We start from the raw sequence: 10,252 nt of genomic DNA on the forward strand, positions 1-10,252 counted from the left end.
CAACGGGCAGCAACGAAAACTTGAAGGCAGCTTCAACGAAGCAGCATCCTGCTGGAGACCGCGAAGACCCTCCGTAAAGGTGAATGTCCGCAAACTTTACTTGAGATCAGAACCTCAAAGTGAAAGACAAAGCCGTAATAACACCCTCCCAAAAATAGATATATCATAAGGGAAGGGTAAAAAACAGCATAAGTATACATTGCAGTATATCAACAATGCAAGACAGACATCACAGTACTGAATTATGGGTGGGATAATCCTTGCCTCCGTGCCCTTAATAGAATTGAAAATTCTTGTCACGAATGTTCGCAAATTTTGAATTCTATGTCAGGACCGAAGGTTCCGATTATGCTTGTTTAAAGCTGCGCCACCACAACAGATGCAACATTCACAAAAGTTTTATAGTAAAATGTCTTAAATGTAGATTCAGAGTACAAATCAGCTGCATTCATAATGTCTAATAGACTGATCCCCACAGAGAAAGCCTTGGAGGCCATAGCACCACTAGCAGAATGAGCACCAAATCTGGAAACATCAATACCAGCTTCGCCCATAAGCCAGCGCGCCCACCTTGCTAGAGTAGCTGGAAACCTCAATACCAGCTTCGCCAATGAGCCAGCGCACCCATCTTGCTAGAGTAGCTGGGGTCACTGGGCGAAAGGGTTTCTGCAGAGCAATCAACAATTGACCTGCCATATCTTGACAAAAACCTGCAGTACTCCCCTCATAATCCCGGATACATTGTACCACACACATTTTTGGATTGTCAGGAAATTCAGGATAAGTGACAGAAGTGGTGTTACATTAGTGCGTCTGGTGACCAAAAAAGTAACACCCTCCGGAGAGAATCTGCGACCTGCTAGATCCAGAGCGCGAACATCAGAAACGCTTTTGCAGGATACTAGACAAAGCAACATAGCGAGTTTGGCAGAAAGCTGTTTACAAGACAAACATTGATTTACAAGCCAGGAGTCCAAGAAACGCAGGACAATGGAGACATCCCAAAGATCTGAGTATTTAGAACATGGAGGTTTTACCAACCGTATACCTCTGAGTAATTTACATAATAATGGATGCTCACCAAGTGGTTTACCGTCAATGGGCACGTGACGTGAGATGGTCGACCGGAAATTATTGACAGTGCAATAAGGAAGACCTGAAGCGGCTAAAGACGCAAGGAAGTTCACTACCAAGGAGACATCTGCTGCAGTGGGATCCACCTCCCGTTGAGAGCACCAATCACACCATCATTTCCATGCGGTAGCATAACGCTTGTGTGTGTTGGGTGCCCAAGCCTCGCTGATTAATCTGGAAGCTTCTCGTGAAAGGCCTGGGACTTTCCAGCGATCCCCGAAATTCACCAAGCGACTAGCATGAGTTGACCTGATGTCATCAATCGATGCGGAGATTTGAGAGGGTCTATCAACAGATTCCACCTCTGGGGAACAAGGACCGGAATGGGCACATAACATTTCCAGAAGGACCGGGAACCACGCTTTAGCCCTCCAGAGAGGAGTGATCAGAATCAATTCCAATTGATAACACTTGGTTCTGGCCAGGGCTCTGGGAATCATCCCAATTGGAGGGAATGCATAACAAAGAGCTGGAGGCCACACTTGCAGAAAAGCATCCGTGGCTAGAGCCTCCGGATACGGACGCCAGCTGAAGAACACTGGAATCTGTTTGTTGAGTCTGGAGGCAAACATATCGACCTGGCAAGGGCCCCACATCTTGGTAAACAATCAGAACACTCAAGGGTGAAGCCTCCAATCGCTGAAGTCCCGAGAGATGTCGAGAATTCCAATCGGCAACCTGGTTGCTGCACCTTGGAAGATGGAAGATATTCCACCACTACAAACAGTTTGTTCTCAAGGCAAAAGTCTTTGGCGATCTCCGTCAGAAGTCGGGACCGGGTCCCGGTCAACTTGTTCACATACCGAACCGCCGACACGTTGACCATGCGGAGAAGGATGCAACAATTCGTCTGACCGGGCAACAGGCAACGAATCGCAAAGGAGCCCGCTAGAAGCTCCAGGCAATTGATGTGGAGATCCAATTCCTCTGGAGACCAACGACCGCCTATGGATACCTGACCGCACCGGGCTCCCCAACCCCACCAACTGGCATCGGATTCGATCACCACCTCCTGAGTGATGCCGAATAGGGCTCGACCGTTCCACAACTCCATATGTTCTAGCCACCACAACATCTCCCACCTCGACTCATCCGAGAGAGGAATCTGGTCGGAATTCTTGAGGCCATTCTGGAGATGTCGTATCTTGAGCCATTGAAGCGCTCGGTAATGAAGGGGACCCAGGAAGATCGCTTGGATAGAGGAAGCTAACAACCCGACGACCCGGGCTACAGACCTTAATGACACAGTCTGCCTGTTCAAAATCCACCTCAACTCTCTCTTGATAGATCGGATCTTCTGAGTGGGCAAGATGAGTTGACAAGTGATGGAGTTGACTAGAAAACCCAGGAACTCGATAGACTGAGACAGAATCAAGATTGATTTCGGAGGATTGATCAAGAAACCCAGATTCTGCAACAGATCTATAGTCCACGCAAGGTGTTGCATTAGTAGATGAGGACACTGGCCCATGATGAGGATGTCGTCCAGATAAATTATGAGGAGAATGCCTCGGGCTCGAAGAAGTTCGACTACAGGCCTCAGAAACTTCGTGAAGCACCAAGATGCTGATGAGAGGCCGAAAGGAACCAGATCGTACCTGATTCACTGCCATTGGAATTGAAGAAAACGCCGATGTGGTCTGTAAATGGGCACTGACAGATGGGCATCTTTCAGATCTATGCGGACTATCCAGTCCCCTTCCTGAAGAAGATCGCGAAGAAGATGGATCCCCTCCATCTTATAGTGACGATATACAACCCATCCATTGAACTCCTTGAGATTTAAAACAAGCCTGGGTCTACCCCCCTTCTTCTGAACCAGGAAGACGTTGCTGACAAAGCCCTGAGGGTAGCGAGACGTCTACACTATGGCCCCTTTCTGAAGCAGAAACTCGATCTCGGAAATAAACATCTGATCTTGAAGGGAAATAAGCATGGGACGAGGAGGATGAGTCTGAGAGGGAGAATGAAGGAACTCTATCTTGTAACCCTGCATCGAATCCAGGATCCATGCATCTTGCGAGATATTTTGACAATTGTTGAGAAAAAACTGGATTTGTCCCCCCAATTTAACTTCTGAAAAGGGAATCAGGCTCACCTGAGGCTGCGGCATCATGCTGTCCTCCTTGGTTACCATCATATCGACCCTTTTTGTTGTCGTTGCGGGATCCACGCTTGGGATAGGAGGCAGAGGAGTTAGATTCCTGATACCTTCCACGCTGGGAATTATAACCCCGTTGGGCACCTTGCTGGTAACCGCGGCTGTTGAACTTGGCCCTGCTTGCAGGGTCATCCCGAAACTTTTTGCCTTTCCCCTAGCCCTTTGGCTGTGATGGAATTGGTGGGTTCAGGATGTTCGAAACTTTGGCGCTGGTTAGCAGTGCAAAGTGTGTGTGCTTTCTGCCTGACTTAGGAGACATCTCCCCCAAGGTAGTAAATGTATATGCCATGTGTGCTGTGAGAGGAAAATGATAAATGCAGTGTAATGAATGAAATGAAATTAAATGAAATGAAATTGGATTTATAGAGCGCATGGCTGCCCGGGAGCGTCCCAGCGCTATAGAACGAGGGATACCAGAGACAGTGCCAGCGGCTAGGGGTCCAGGGGAAACAGGAAGGTCTTAAGAAGCTTTCGGAACTTCGGGTGGCTCGGCTCCATCCAAATCCTGGGTGGAAGGGCATTCCACAGGGTCGCTGAGTTCACTGAAAAGCGGCGACCCCCAGTCCGAGTCCGCCTCACTCTCTGAACAATTGCCAGATTGGCATGATTGGAGCGAAACGATCTAGTGGCCTTGTACGGGCGAACAAAATGCCCTAAAATAGGGGGTCCGTTCCCCTGCAGGGACTTGTGAGCGATACATAGGGCCTTAAATTTGACCCTTTCACGAATTGGTAGCCAATGGAGGGCTTTGAGTGCCGGTCTGGCTGACGATCTACGCGAAGTACCAGTAAGGAGTCTCGCTGCTGAGTTCTGGACTCGTTGAAGAGTGTTAATTGTAGATTCAGGGGCTGCCAGGAGGAGAGCGTTACTATAATCCAGTCTCGATAAAATCAGACCCTGGATAAGTAGCCTCCTTGAGACCTCTGGCAGTAGGGGAAGTATTTTCCGAGGAGAACAAAGTAGCCATATGCAGATGCCCGCTGTCTTTTTTGCTTGGGTCTTAAATGTCAGGTCCTGCTCCAGCCATACTCCCAGACATTTTAGTTCAATTTTTGAGGTTGGTGCAGGTCCCAGACAGGCAGGCCAGATGGAATTTGGTAAGGATGTTATATGGTGGCCTAGCAACATAAGCTCTGTTTTAGTCCCATTCAATTTGAGACGTGAGACGTTCAGCCACAAATGGATTTCTGAGAGGCAGGTGTGAAGATTTTCCGCGCAGTGTTTTTCTTGGGAGAGCGAGACCACCAGTTGGGTGTCGTCGGCGTATGTGACTATTTTAATCCCAAATGGATTCACCACATCCTCGAGGGGGGCCATATAAACATTGAATAAGGTAGGGCTCAGTGATGAGCCCTGTGGGACCCCACACTCGAGGGGGGGTTATCTTGGAGCGTGCTGCTCCCTCCCAAACCTGGAAGGTACGATTCTCCAAGAAAGATGTGAGCCATAGCCGCGCTGTACCTGACACTCCCAAGTTGCTCAGACGATGGATTAAGATCTTATGGTCCACCGTATCGAAAGCAGCGCTCAGATCCAGGAGGATCACCAACGTTGATCCCCCTGAATCCAAAATGCACCTTGCCTCCTCTACGACTGCTAATAAGGCGGACCCTGTTCCCTGTCCTGGGCGGAAACCAGTCTGGGAATTACGAAGCAACTTATTCCTTTCTAAGAAAGAAGACAGCTGCTGATTGGCTATTTTTTCCGCCGTTTTGCTGATGTACGGCAGTAGCGAGATTGGTCGTAAATTAGCCAACTCTGCTATCCATTTAATGACAGATGTCCCAACGCGCAGCGTCCACGCGCTGCGGCCGCGCCGAAGGTGCGCCAAAGGTAAGCCCGTCTACGCCCATCCGCGCCTGGACCGCGCCCAGTGCCAGACCCCCTGGTCCCCGCCGCACCCAGCCCACTAGAGTCACATATGATGCCGCAACCCTCCTCGCCCTCAACCCCGGTCGCGCTCCACATTGCTGCGAAGCCACCCCAGGACGTACCCACGGTCCATTCGCCTGCCTCTCCTGCAAGCTCACCTGTTCCAGGACCCTCACCAAACCCACCTCCTCCACACACAGCTCCGACGCTAACAGCCTGAAGTGCATCCTACTCAACACCCGCTCGGTCCACAGACACGCATTGGAACTCTGGGACCTACTCGACACTGCTTCACCGGACATCGCCTTCCTTACCGAAACATGGATGAACACATCATCAGCACCCGACATCGCCATAGCCATACCGGACGGCTACAAGATTACCCGTAAAGACCGCACCAACCAAACAGGTGGAGGCATCGCCATCATCCATAAGAACACCATCAAAATCACGACCAGCGCCGATGATAATCTTGCAACCGCCGAACTTCTCCACTTTCAGATCCACACCGACCCTAGGACCACTCTTAGAGGCACCCTCATCTACAGGCCTCCAGGCACCCGCACTCAATTCAGCGATGACATCACAGACTTCGTCAGCCCACATGCCCTCGCCTCCGAGAACTACAGTCTGTTAGGAGACTTCAACTACCACCTTGAAAACAAACACGACAGCAACACTACCGCCCTTCTGGACAACCTGGCCAATCTCGGACTCAAACAACTCGTTGACACCCCCACCCATGTAGCCGGACACACGCTCGACCCTATCTTCACCTCCAGCAAGCACATCTCCTTCGTTCGCACCACAGCCCTCCACTGGACGGACCACAGCTGTGTTCACTTCTGCTACAAAACCACCCTGACCCACAACCGCCCACAACCTATTCCTCGGAGAAACTGGAACAAAATCACTTCCGACCAACTCCTCACATCACTCAACCAAAACCCTCCCACCCTCTCATTGGACCCAAACCAAGCGGCCACCAATCTCAAGCAATGGATCACCCACAGTGCTGACGAATTAGCACCCCTGAAAAAACACCAGATCAAATCAGCCAACAAAAAGGCTCCCTGGTTCAACGATGACCTCAAAAAATCCAAGAAGCTATGCCGCACCCTGGAGAAAACATGGAGAATAAACCCGACCACAGACAACATGTCCACCCTCAAGGCAGCCACCCGCAAACACCACCAACTGATTCGATCCGCCAAGAAATCAGCATTCAAGGATCGTCTCGACAACAACACTCACAACAGCAAGGAACTTTTCAACATCGTCAAAGAATTCACCAACCCCACCGCAGCATCCAACGACATCACTCCATCCCAAGACCTCTGCGATGCGTTATCCTCCTTCTTCTACAACAAAATTGCCGACATCCACAACAGCTTCGAGAACACTCCCAGCGTTCAACCCTCTCCACCCCCCTCAGATCCAACTCCGCCAACTAACAACCTTAGCGCCTGGAACCCAATCACCACTGAAGACACCATCTGCCTAATGAACTCAATCCACTCTGGCTCGCCAACTGACCCCTGCCCCCACCACATCTTCAACAAAGCGGACTCCATCATCGCACCCCATCTCCGTGATGTCATCAACTGCTCGTTCAGCTCTGCCACCTTTCCAGAAAGCTGGAAACACGCCAAACTCAGCGCCCTCCTGAAGAAACCCACAGCAGACCCCTCTGAACTTAAAAACTACCGGCCCATATCCCTCCTCCCATTCCCGGCCAAAGTCATCGAGAAAGCCGCCAACAGCCAGCTCGTCGCCTTCCTTGAATACAACTCCCTTGACCCATCTCAATCCGGATTTCGAGCCAAACACAGCACCGAAACTGCCCTCATTGCAGCTACTGACAACATCCGAACACTACTGGACAACGGTGAAACAGTGGCCCTCATTCTACTCGACCTCTCCGCCGCTTTCGACACAGTCTGCCACAGTACCCTTATACAACGCCTCAGCAACATTGGAATACAAGAAAAAGCCTTGGACTGGATCACCTCATTCCTCACTGGGTGAACTCAAAGAGTCCGACTTCCCCCATTCAACTCTGAGGCCACCGAAGTCATCTGTGGCGTACCACAAGGATCTTCACTCAATCCCACCCTCTTCAACGTTTACATGAGCCCACTCGCCTCCATCGCGCGTCAACACAACCTTAACATCATCTCTTACGCCGACGACACCCAGTTAATCCTTTCCCTCACCAAAGACCCTAACACCGCCAAAACCAATCTTCACGAAGGCATGAAAGAAGTAGCCGAATGGATGAAACACAGCCGCCTAAAACTCAACTCAGACAAAACGGAGGTGCTCATCCTAGGATCTTCCCCCTCTGCCTGGGACGACTCTTGGTGGCCTTCCGCTCTGGGCACAGCACCCACACCCACAGACCATGCACGTAACCTTGGCTTCATCCTAGACTCCTCTCTCTCGATGTCCAGACAAGTCAACGCAGTCTCATCCTCTTGCTTCAACATACTTCGCACTCTCAAAAAAATCTTCCGTTGGATCCCCCTGGAGACAAGAAACACTGTCACCCACGCACTGGTCACGAGCCGTCTGGACTACGGCAACACACTATACGCCGGAATCACAGCAAAATTACAGAAAAAACTCCAACGCATCCAAAACGCATCAGCGAGACTCGTATTAGACATCCCTCGCCAAGATCACATCACCGGACACCTAAAAGACCTCCACTGACTTCCCGTCAACAAAAGAATTACATTCCGCCTTCTCACCCACGCACACAAGGCCCTCTACAATCTCGGACCCGAAGGCCTCAACACTCGCCTGTCCTTCTACAAACCCACCCGCCAACTAAGATCGTCCAATCAAGCCCTCGCCGCGGTCCCGCGCATCCGAAAATCCACCATGGGTGGAAAAATCCTTCTCCTACCTCGCCGCCAAGACCTGGAACTCACTCCCCACTCACCTCCGCCTTACTCAAAATCACATCGCCTTCAGAAAATGTCTTAAAACCTGGCTATTTGACAAATAATGAACCCCTTCCCCCAAGCGCCTTGAGACCCTCTGGGTGAGCAGTGCGCTATACAAAGTCCAGAACTTGAACTTGCGGGGCCGAGCTCAGGTTTTTTAAGAAGCGCCTTAACCATGGCCCGCTTCCAGCTGGGCGGGTCAATTCCCTGAGTGAGGGAGGCATTGAAAAGGTCTGTGATTATTGGGGCGGTGGTAGCGGCTACCTGATTCATAATATGCATGGGGGCAGGGTCGTTGGGAGAGCCACTCTTTATGGTGTGCTAAATTTTTAGGAGGTCATCCCCGGGGCAAACGAGTCAAGGCGAGGACCGGAAGAAGGGGCCAAAGAGTGAGCCCAGTCAGAGGCTTGGTCGCTCTGCGGCAGAGTTTTGAGTATATTTTGAATTTTGTTTTCGAAGAAGGCGGCCAATTGATTTCACCTAGCTTCCGATGCCACTTTCACCGTCGGAGGAGTTGGTGCTTTGAGGAGGTCTTTAACGATTTTAAATGTCTCTCTGGATGAATTAGAGGAGGTTCTAATTTTCTCCTCGTAATAAGTGGCTTGGGCCAGTTTCCGGGATGATTTGTAGGTCCTCATGGCTGCTCTATACTCTGATTTATTATGAGAGGCCCAATCTTTTGAATTGAATTGAGAGGCCCAATCTTTTCTCCAAGTCCGCTCGGCTTTTTTACAATTCTTCTTTAAATCTCGGAGTTCAGGGGTGTACCAAGGGGTTTTAAAAGCCCTGCTCTTCTTTTCCACTGTTTTTTTTGGCATAACCTAGCTGAGGGAACTATTGAGCCAGTTTAAGAGGTTTAGATCCGCCTCTACGGGATCAGGATCAGACAGTGGAATTGTCTGCTTCAGTCTGTTGGTCCAGCTTTCCAAAGGGAGTTTGGACCACACTCTTTCTAAAGTACGTGGCGCCTGTATCTGTGGGAGGTCCAAATTAATTTGCCATTCAAATGGGACCAGAAAATGGTCAGACCAGGGTAGAGGGAGGGAGGGCCTTGATACCAAATGTGAGGCATTTGTAAATATAGGGTCAAGAAGATGCCCTTTTATGTGTGTGGCATCTTCATTTTTTAGCTCCAGCTCCATAGTTTTCAGCTCTAGCTTAAGATCCATAGCCCCCTTATCAGAAGGGTCGTCAAAATGAAAATTTAGATCTCCTAATAAGATGAAATTAGGTGCAGTGGTGGCTAAGGCAATAGTATTCTCTAAGAGTGAACCTATAAATTGACCTGGACTGCCTGGTGGACGATATACTAATAGGCCCGATAGAGATTTATTCAGTGAAATTTGCAAATAGAAATGAGTGCTTTCACAGTCCTTGACACCACCCTCTGATATTCTACAGCCAAGTCTGTCTCTATGTGTTATCGCTCGGCCTCCCCCTTTTCCGTGGGGTCTATGTTGACATTGCATGATAAAGCCGTCTGGCAATGCCATGACAATATCAGCTCCAGAATTCGGTGACAACCATGTCTCGGTTAAAAACAATAGATCCAGTTCCAGATCTTGGACCAGTAGATTTATTTCGACGGCATGTTTTGAAAGGGACCTACAATTTAGGAGTGCCATAGTGAGTGTGGCCGTGTTTTTACCGACGTTGTTCTTCTCCAACGTGGACCCCGCCCGGTCATAGCTTCTCGGCCAGGGATCATCTGGTTTGAATATCAGATGTCCTGGGGGGTTAAGCATAGGTTTTAATTGCAGTAGATTCTCCCACGTATAGGTCGTACAATGACCCGGGGAGTCGACCAGCATTTCTGGCCCATGGCCCAGTCTGGCACAGACGAGCTTGCCTCTGGCGCGCCATCGGCGCGCCCGCTGCGCGGACGGGAAAAGGGATTCATTTTATAGTGTGTGGGCCCCCAATCGGCCGGACACTAGAGCGCTGTCCTCGTCCTCCCCCAAGATGGCGCCCGCAATCTGCGCCGAAAGGGATTGAGGCCGGTGGTCAGCAGAAGCCCCAAATCGGCTCCCTAAGGCCCCGGTAATCCCTTGAGAGAAAGCCCCACAGGTAGGGAAGTGCGACGAGGGGGAAAACAGATTAAAATATCCAAAGTGCAAATGTGTGATTTTTTAAA

Source organism: Lissotriton helveticus, chromosome 6 (genome assembly GCF_964261635.1).
Source record: "Lissotriton helveticus chromosome 6, aLisHel1.1, whole genome shotgun sequence".
NCBI classification, from domain to species: Eukaryota; Metazoa; Chordata; class Amphibia; order Caudata; family Salamandridae; genus Lissotriton; species Lissotriton helveticus.